Genomic DNA, 10,797 nt, shown 5'->3' with positions numbered 1-10,797 from the left:
ACTAAAGACAAAGGTAAGAAAATTGATAATGTTGAAAAAAAAGTCAATAGTGAAAACGATGAAATTATGTTCAATGTTTGAGGTAGTAAAAATTCAATGAAGTAATTTCTTCTTTTTTGTTTGCATGAAAATATTTCAGATCATTCCTTATCTTATTGTTTATTATTCATAATAATTGTGTACATATAATGGATTTTTCAGCAATGATCAAAACCAACCATCTACAATCCATGTATTTGATTGTATGTATTTTGGGTGCACAAGCTCATATTAATGTTTAATCATATTTCCAATCGAAATCAAATGAAAGTGAAACTTGTAATTGATCAAATCCATTTGTTTCTGCTCAAAATTGCCTTCACTTATGTTGTTTTAGCTTACTTTCTTAGAATTCAAATCGACTAAAATCTTGAAATCAAATTGGTGGAATAAAAATGTATCGTTTTAAACTTTCATTATAATTTAGTTAAAAGTTAAAATATTTCAAATGACCCAAATCACACATTTATTAGATAAACTACAATAATTTTGTTTATAAGTCATTGTACATAATTTGACATATAAGAGGTAAGCTAAGATGATGTACTTGTGTCATGGGTCGTGCCGAAGAGATTGGGATTAATGCACACGTTAGTGCCTGCAAAGTAAGGCCACGAACATAGTCCATGATCCCTATATCCAAGATGACCCATATCCAAGAGTTTTAGATCAAATAAATAAAAATCTATTGGAATTAGAATTTAAGAATCCAAGGTAAACTTCGAGTTGTATGAGGACTTTGCCTTGTGAATAGGCTTTTTAATCCTAGTGAATTGAGTTCAAGTCTGATTAGAACAAGATCAATTATTAGGGGATTTATTATAAACAGAGATTTCTCAAGCTCAATTGTCATCATAAATTTTTCTTATTTTATTTTTTCTAGTTCAATTTGTAATAATTTTCCATTCCAAGTACATTTTTAAGGCCTATATCATCCAGAGTAGGAGGCTGACTTAGGCACACAACTCATTGACTAGTGCTTAAGGCCGTAAGATTATTAGATTTGAGTCTAGCCTTATACTAGTTGGTATCAGAGAAAGGTTTGCGAGTAAGAACGATAAAGATCACTCAAGGGAGTGATGTTGCTGGACAGTACGGGGTTGAGACATGTGTTGGGAAACATAATAGAGTAAATTCGATAGATCGTTTTTATAACGAGACTCTTGACGAGCATGATAAACGCCTTGACGAGCTGAGCTCTAAGAGAAATTAACTCAAGATAAGGTTTAAGACACACTCAATAAAATAATCAACCAACTAGGTCAAAAGAATTAAGCGCTTAAAGATGAGGTAATGTCTCTTAAGAAAGAGATACAAAAGCTCAAATGAGAGTTAGTTTCTATGTACAGTTGCATTAAGCTATATGGCGATCATTGTGGCACCCAAACCAAAGGTGGATGCCCTAAGACCAAAGTAGTTCAAAGGAACTAGATCGACCACCAAAGTAGAAACCTTCATATTGAGCATGGAACAATACTTTTAAGTTGTGGATATCATGAAAGATGCTAAGAAAATAAATTATTGTAGTGTTTATTTTACCGAGATTAGGGGTGTTCAAATTATTGTTCTAAAAATAAATAAATCGATCAAACCAAATTTTTTCAGTTAAATTTTTGTTTGATTGGTTAATGGATAATGATTTTTTTTAAACTTCAGTTATCAATTAGTTCGGTTCGAAATCAATTAATTAATCAAATTAATCGAAATTATTAAATATTATATATATTATTTATATATTTTTGCCTAATCTGCTCCAACCCAGACCCATTAAGAATCCAATTTGTTTAACTCAAGAGAAAGAATCAACTAACTTAAACCCCTAAAAGATAAATAAAACATTAAAAGTAGTTAAAATGAAAATTTTGTCTAATAGAAGAAACACTAAACAACTGTTACTCTCTAAAGTCAAATTCTTCGAATTCTTCTCAGTTTTCACTTCTCAATCCTAGGCATACGGTGTTGAATTTTCTAGTTTGTGCCTTTTTGAGCTACCAAGATAAAGTGCTGGTAAGTGGTTACTTGTCAAACCTATGTTACATTTAAGTTTTACTTATTTCCCCCAAATCTTGTCAAACATGGTAATTTGTAGGTCAAACGAGAGGAACTGCTTCAATTTGTTCAAAGTGTCATAACAGGTTTGAAAATTAGTGAGACTATTAAGGTAGTTCAACACAAAGAGTTTTTAGTTTTTAGTTTTTTATGTATTATTGTTCCACATTATCATGTTTTCTTTACTTCGACTTTGGGTTTTTGTGGTTCTTCTTATATATATATATATATATATATATATGTAGCTATCATTTTGCTGAAGTGAAGTGCATGCTTTCATATATATATATATATATATATATTGTTTCTTTATCAATATATCAAGATTTGATTTGATCTTTCATTCAATAAATACATATGCATATTTAAGATTGTTTCTCTTTCAATAAATACATATATTTAGATACTTGTGTAGAGGAAAAATCATGGTAGAACCTCATTTTGAAAGTGTCCAGAGAGGCATGTATAGCCAAGAGTTTTGAGCATTTTATCTAAATACAATTACTGTTTTATCTGTAGATATACACATTTAATTTATTGGTTATATGCATGAATTAATTGTTCTTTGTTTTTATTTTGTGGTATATGTCCAATATAGAAGCATCTATTTAGGGTAATGTTTCACCCACTTTGACATATTTTGAAAATTCAAATGATATTGTTGGAGCTTCAAGCCGAATCAAGGTGTTGATGCTAAACTAAGATCCATCACTCTAAGGTCAAAAGTATGGCATCATTTTATTAAATTTGTTAGCAATGAGGGTCAAAGTAAGGGTAGATGCAATTATTGCAATTTTTGTTTGTTGTGATGAGAAGAAAAATGAAACTGAATCATTGAAGTATCATATGAAGCAATGCAAGACAAACCATATTAATATTATTGAAATTAATCAAGGTCAATTAATTTTACATGGTAAGGGTCTTAGAGGGGAAGTGAGACGTATTATGACTTGAAAATTTGATCAAGAAGTAATTAGGAATGCTTTAGCACAAATGATTGTGATTGGTGAATTGCATGTCAAGTTTGTTGAGAGTGAAGGTTTTAGAAAATTTATGTTTGTGGAATGCCATAGGTTTCGAATTCATTCTAGACTTACTATAACTAGGGATGTTTATCAATAATACTTGGATGGAAGGGTTAAGCTAAAACAATATTTGAAAAGCTCTTTCCTAGAGTTTTTTTTGACTATTGATATATGGAGTTCTTCGCAAAGAATCAGTTATATGTGTCTTACTGTCTACTTCATTGACAATGATTGGATATTGAATAAAAAATTAAAACTTTTGTCCAATTTCTAGTCATAAGGGGAGGCTATTAGAATGATGATTGAGAATTGCTTATTGAGTTGAGGGATTGATAAATTATTCACTGTTCTGTTGATAATGCAAGTTCCAACAAAGTTGTTATTAGTTACTTAAGAAAAAAAATTAGTCACTGAGGGGGTTGTATTGCAGTTGATAAATATCTTCATATGAGATGAATGACACATATTGTGAATTTAATTATTGTTGAAGGTTTAAAAGAGATGAATAAATTTTTGTACGTGTTAGGGAGGTTGTGAGATATGTGAGACAATCTCCAGCTAGATTGAAAAGATTTATGATTGTGTTGAGGTGGAAAAGATAGACATCAAAAAATTTTATGTCTTGATGTTTATAGTAGGTGGAACTCAACATACTTAGTGTTGACGCTACTTAGAATTTTGAAAGATATTTGAGGAAAGAGATGCAAAGTTTAGGGCTAAACTTGAGTTAGAAGAGGCTGGCCAATTACAGAAGAATGAAGTAGTATTAGAAACTTGAGGGTTTTTTTGGAACACTTTTATGAAGTTATTTTGCGAGTTTGAGAAACTTCTTATGTTACATCCAATAATTTTTTGATGAGCTTACTGAAATTGATATCCTATTATGAGATGCTCAATCAAGTGTTAATATTGATTTTAGTGTTATGGCCACGAGGATGAAAGATAAATATGTAAAATATGGTTTTCTGATGAAGGAAATAATTTTTATTCAAAGAACAAAATACATTTTACACAAGAGGATACATAAATGTTTTATACACGTGAATTAGAGACCTGGATAAGATATGAGTCACATTTTCTAAAAATTAGGAGATAATGTTTGAGAATAGTTAGGAAACAGAGTTTGACTAAAATACTACTCATACCCCCTCATGTTGGGGAATAAATATTGTAAAGACCGTCTTGAATGCAATTCTTAGAAGGTAATTCTCTGAAGTAACTTGGTCAATTCATCATCTAGCTGGTTTTTTGAGGAGACATAGTTTAGTTTCACAGTTCCATCATTTACTTTTTCTTGAATGAAGTGGTTTCGATCTCTACATGTTTTGTTCTATCGTGGTGCACTGGATTCTTTGCAATGCTTATCGCAGATTGCTTATCACTTTGGAGTTCAAAGTAGTTGCTATCGCATATCTCTAGTTCAGTTAAAAGTCTTTGTAGCCAAATGCCTTCACATATCCCGAATGCTATCGCCCTGTATTCTGCTTCTGCATTGATCCTGGAGACTACTGATTGTTTCTTGGTTCTCCATGTCACTAGGTTTGCCCACACAAATGAATAATATCTCGTGGTTGACCTTCTATCTGTTATTTCTCTAGCTCATCTTGAATCTAGGAAGATTTTAACTGTCATGTCTTTATATTTTCTTGTTGAGTTAATCAATCGATGAAATCGGCCAAGAGGGGGGTGAATTGGCAATAAAAAATTTGGTGGAAGCTTTTGCAGAAAATTGAAAGTAATTGCACAACGATTTACAGTGGTTCGACTTTATCAACCAAAGTCTACGTCCACTACCTTAGCTATCCACACTAAGGATTTTCTAACAAATTCACTAATTTGTTATTTCTTTTGAGGCCAAAGAGATAACCTTACAACTCCCTCAAGAATTATACCCCAATTCTTGAGAACACTCTTTCTCAAAGAGAAGATTACAAATTTCGCAAACTTACAAGAAAAACCTCACAAGGTAAGATGTTTGCACAATTCTAGAACAAAGAAAGAACACTCAAGAATAAATATAATTGAGCACAATAAGTGTTCTTGAAAGCAAAATGAATATTGAATGAAAAATAAGCTTGAATTGCTCAAACTTGAGGTTTGATGCTTTCTCTTTGATTCTCTCTTGATTCTAGTTGCTTGACGTTTCTTGTTATTGATCAATGGCTTCTAAGCTTGTTTAAATACACCTTGAATCACTTTTGAACGTTGGGGATCATTAATGAAGTTATTGGAGCCGTTTAAGTGTGAAAACAATTAATATTTCTTCTTGGAGTGAGGGGGAATTTGTTCTCCCTCATAGGGAATCAGTTCCCTAAGTGTAAAATTCAAATATTTCGACCGTTGATCAGGGGGAATCGGTATCCCCTTGGGGGGGAATCGATTCCCTCTGAGCATACTGGAATTTCTCGGAGCCAAACCATTCAGGGGGAATCGGTACCCCCTAGGGGGGGAATCGGTTACCTATGGACATACTGGAATTTTTGGCTTTGAAATTGTTCGAAATACTTTGTAAAATTATTTTGAAATTATTTTAAGATTAAAACTTAATTTTACACTTGAGTAAGGATTAAAAATGACTTTTGAAAGATTTAGAGTAATATTTTGATATTTGAATAATTATATCGAATATACTTAGAAAATCTTTAGGAAAATCTTAAAATTCATTTATCTTATTTGTTATATCGAAATATCAAAATGCATTCAAGAATCTCCCCCTTTTTGATATAAAAAAACATTGTGGTAATTTTAAGATTTTGAAATCAAGTTTTGAAATTACTCCCCCTTACTCTAACACTACTCCTCTTTAAAACGCTTTTAACATTTCTCCCCGTTTTTGTTAAATCAAAAAGACTCGTAAAAGATTTTAAACAAGGTTCTGAAATCATTTAGCCAATTGATTATATATATATACATCTTAAGCTGCTAAGATCACAATCAAGAGAAATGTTAGCCATTAGTTTCATAATCAATATTCATAAACAATGTGACATGGCAAAATTGGTCATATAGCAATTGATGTAAATGATGCAATAATGAATAAATTTAACCAAACCAAATATATAGAAATATAAGTTCAAACATCCAAAGTAAAAACAATCCAAAAACATTCAAAATGTTGAAACAATAAGCTTTAAGTTCAAAGTACTAAAGCATAACACAGAATCAAGCATTCGTAGGAGGATCGGGAGGAGGAAAATGAGCTCGCATAGCGGCCATCTCATGTAAGAGTGCATCAATGTGTTCATTCATAGAAGCGTTGTTTATGCGCATCTCCCGGAGAATTTCCAATTGTTGAGCTCCCATTGTGGATAAATGAGATTCTATGGAAGTGAAGTGAGAATCCATGGAAGCATATTGGAAATCGAATGTCTCCATAAAGGATCGAAGGTATGGAGGCATTTGATCCTCTGGCTGTGCTTGTTCCTCTGTTCGTTCTTGTTCCTCGTGCTGTTCTGGTTCATCGTCGGAGTCGTCAACTTCATGCAGTTACTCACCGGTACGAACCAAAGAGCAGTTTCTTCATTGACCTTCCATCCCGATTTAGTTAAAGAGAATAGATTGATTTGGTTTTTGAGGGGAAAGGAAGCATCAAGACAAACTCTAAGCCCAACTTCTTAAACAAATTACTAAGAATACAACCGTAAACTAAAGAAGAACACAATTTCTTATTGGGAACAAGATTTATGGTTTCGACAAGTTCATCAAAAATAATATGTGGAAGGTTAAATTTGTGATTATTTTGGACACAATGAAGAAAAAATAGATCTAAGGCTCGAAGAGTAGAGTAACGGCCTCCGGATGGTCGAAACCACCAAGAGATCATGAGGTGAAGAAAACGATCATGAAGGTCTAGAACACTTGCACTATCCCTTCGCTTATACTGAGATCCTACCGTAATTTTTTCATTGTCTAACCCTTCATTATCTAATCCTAATGCTTTGGCAATGGATTCTAGTCAAGATGAAAGAATCGTCCTAGAAGATAGGATCGGATCCCTATGGTTAAGGTTTGCTCTCGGTTTTTAATGCAAACAACATTAGAGTAGAAGATACGAACAAGTTGATGGTAGACAATGGGTTCAAGCTCAAAGAGTTTGTCAAATTTCCACTCATTAAGAGTAGAAAGATGACGAAAATTGATTCTAGCATGGCTTGAAGAGATGGGATACGTTCTTCCCAGATTTTGTAGGACTCAAAGTATTGACAAAACCTATAGTAGAGATTTTGTTTACAATCGGGTTCATTGAAACAAGAATTGAGAATGGTCATGTTTGGATCATCGGGATTAGGAATAGGAATTTGTGGGATAGGTGGAGGATTTGGAGGTGAGTTTGGAGGTTGGCTAGAACGACTAGAGGAGGCTCTAGAACGTTTATGAGACATGGTTTAAGATAATGGAAAAATAACCTACATTTTTAAAAACATATGTATGCAAAATAATCAATCCCAAAACTCAATTGAGTCCTCAATATTTCAAGGTTCTCTAAACCAATCCTAATGGGAAAGTTTTTGAAAAATTAATTGAAAAACAAAGTTTTGAAAATAAATATATGTATAGTTTTCATAACAACAACGTAATTCAATCAAAACACAATAATTTGAAAAATAATTTTTTTATTTCGAAAATTTCAAAAATTTTCAAAAAATTATTGTGTTTTTGATGAAATTAGTTGTAAAATTATTTCTAATCACTAAACAATCAATACCCGATCTAAAGTTCAACCTAGAACTAACTAAAACTAGTTCTAAAATCAAAATTTGATGAAATAGAAGTTTTAGAAAAATACCTTGAAGAATTTCGGATTTGAGTGAGATTAGATGAAGTTTGCACGATTTGGATGATTCCAACAGGTTTAGGAGATGATATTTGAAGAGAATTCGATTAAAAATGTTGTTTTGAGGCAAAGTGAAGATTTGAGAGATGAGAGAGTGATAGGCGGCAAAGGAAGAAGAAGATAGGGTTTGAGCAAAAATAAGGGTTCTTCTTGATAAAACCAGAACCCTCAGGGGGTATCGATTCCCCTGTGGGGGTAATCGATTCCCCTGTGGGGGGAATCGGTTCCCCTTCAAAGGGGGAATCGGTTCCCCTTCAAGGGGGGTATCGATTCCCACTGCACTAAATGCTAAAATATGATTTTTAAATACTCAAAATGCTAAATTAATTTTCTCTAGTGGTATTGGCAACTCATATATTGAAAATTAATCATGTTCAATCAATCAAATTTATCATTAAAAATTATTTGAACATAAAGTTAATTTTCACTAAAAATCATAAACTCTCCCTAACTAAAAGCAATGAATGTAATAAAAAAAATTACTATTATATGCATTTTTCATTTATTCTTAAAAGTGCTAAAATTATTTTAAACACTAAGTGAAGATAGGTTGGTCAAACCTAATTCTCTCCTAAGTGTCCAAAATCTTTCCTTGTCTAAAGGCTTTGTAAAGATATCCGTTAATTGATGCAAAGTATCAACAAATTCTAGAGCTACATCTTCCTTAGTGACATGGTCTCTAATGAAGTGATGTCTTATTTCAATGTGTTTAGTTCTAGAGTGTTGGATGGGATTTTTAGTGAGACAAATAACACTAGTATTGTCACACTTGATAGGAATACTACATACTTCAATTTCATAATCAAAAACTTGTTGTTTCATCCATAAAACTTGTGCACAACAACTACCGGTTGAAATGTATTCCGCTTCAGTGGTAGACAATGCAACACAATTTTGTTTCTTTGAAAACAAAGACTTCAACATATTTCCAAGGAATTGGCAAGTACCGAAGGTGCTTTTCCTATCTAATTTGCATCCTCCATAATCCGCATCAGAAAAGGCATGCAAGCTAAAGCTAGAGTCTCTGGGATACCAAAGTCCTAAACTAGGAGTGTCCTTAAGGTATCTAAAGATTCTCTTAACAGCTAGTAAATGTGATTCTTTAGGGCATGATTGAAATCTAGAACATAAGCAAACACTAAACATAATGTCCGATCTACTTGCAGTTAGATAAAGTAAAGATCCAATTATTGACCTATATAATTTAAATCTACACATTTACCTCCTTCATCTAAGTCAAGCTTTGTTGAAGAGCTCATTGGAGTGTCATGAGGCTTGCAATTTTCCAGTCCAAATTTCTTGAGCATATCTTTGACGTACTTTGCTTGATTGATGAAGATGCCATCTTTTCTTTGCTTGATTTGGAGTCCCAAGAAAAATGAGAGCTCCCCCATCATGCTCATTTCGAATTCACTTTGCATTAGCTTAGAAAATTCTTGGCAAAGAATATCAATAGTAGAACCAAATATTATATCATCAACATAAATTTGAACTTCTAATAAATCTTTACCTTTATGCTTTAAAAACAATGTAGTGTCAACCTTCCCTTTTGAAAAACCTTTTTCAATTAAAAAGTTTGACAATCTTTCATACCAAGCTCTAGGAACTTGTTTTAAACCGTAAAGCACTTTTGTCAATTTAAGAAAATGATCCGAAAATTTTAAATCTTCAAAACCTGGAGGTTGTTCCACATACACTTCTTCTTTTATAAAACCATTTAAAAATGTACTTTTAACATCCATTTGATATAATTTAAATTCATGAAAACATGCAAATGCTAATAACATTCTAATTGCTTCCATCCTAGCTACGGAAGCGTATGTTTCATCATAGTCTATGCCTTCTTCTTGAGTATACCCTTGAGCAACAAGTCTAGCCTTGTTTCTCACTATATTACCACTCTCATCAAGCTTATTCCTAAATACCCATCTAGTACCTACAGTAGATTTATTACTAGGCCTTTCAACTAATGTCCATACTTTATTTCTCTCAAATTGATTTAACTCTTCTTGCATAGCCATAATCCAATGTTCATCATTTAATGATTCTTTAATATTCTTAGGCTCTATGCATGAGATAAATGCAACATAATTACAAATATTTCTAAGAGATGATCGAGTTGTTACCCCTTTGGATGGATCACCTATAATCTCACCATCCTTGGCATAGTTGTACTCTCTTGGATAAGATACTTCCCTTTCTTCAATGGTTGGATTCTCGAAAGGATCATGAGTATCCTCATCTTTCGTTTCTTCCTTTGATGATGATTCTCCAACGTCATGTATAACATCATTTGTATTTATAATACCTACATCATCATTCAAACAAGAATCCTTCCTCGGAAGGAGATTATCATCGAAAGCAACATGTATGGACTCTTCTACAACTAAAGTTCTTTTATTAAATATTCGATAAGCTTTAGAATTTAAGGAATAACCCAGAAAAATTCCTTCATCACTTTTAGCGTCAAATTTGCCAAGGTTTTCTTTACCGTTGTTTAAAACAAAACATTTACATCCAAAAGGATAAAAATAGCTAATGTTAGGCTTTTTATTTTTGAAAATTTCATATGGAGTTTTATTTAAAATTGGCCTAATCATTACTCGATTTACAACATAACAAGCGGTATTTGTGGCTTCTTCCCAAAAATATTTAGGCAAATTATTTTCACAAAGCATGGTTCTAGCCATTTCTTCTAAAGTTCGATTTTTCCTCTCAACAACTTCATTTTTTGAGGGGTTATAGGTGTTGAAAAATTATGGCTAATACCATTAGAATTACAGAACTTATTAAATCCAAGATTTTCAAATTCAGTGCCATGATCACTTCTAACACTAGTGATAGAGTAAC

Source organism: Hibiscus syriacus, unplaced genomic scaffold (assembly GCF_006381635.1).
Source record: "Hibiscus syriacus cultivar Baekdansim isolate YM2019G1 unplaced genomic scaffold, ASM638163v2 tig00110912_pilon, whole genome shotgun sequence".
NCBI classification, from domain to species: domain Eukaryota; kingdom Viridiplantae; phylum Streptophyta; class Magnoliopsida; order Malvales; family Malvaceae; genus Hibiscus; species Hibiscus syriacus.
This window is presented reverse-complemented; position numbering follows the sequence as displayed.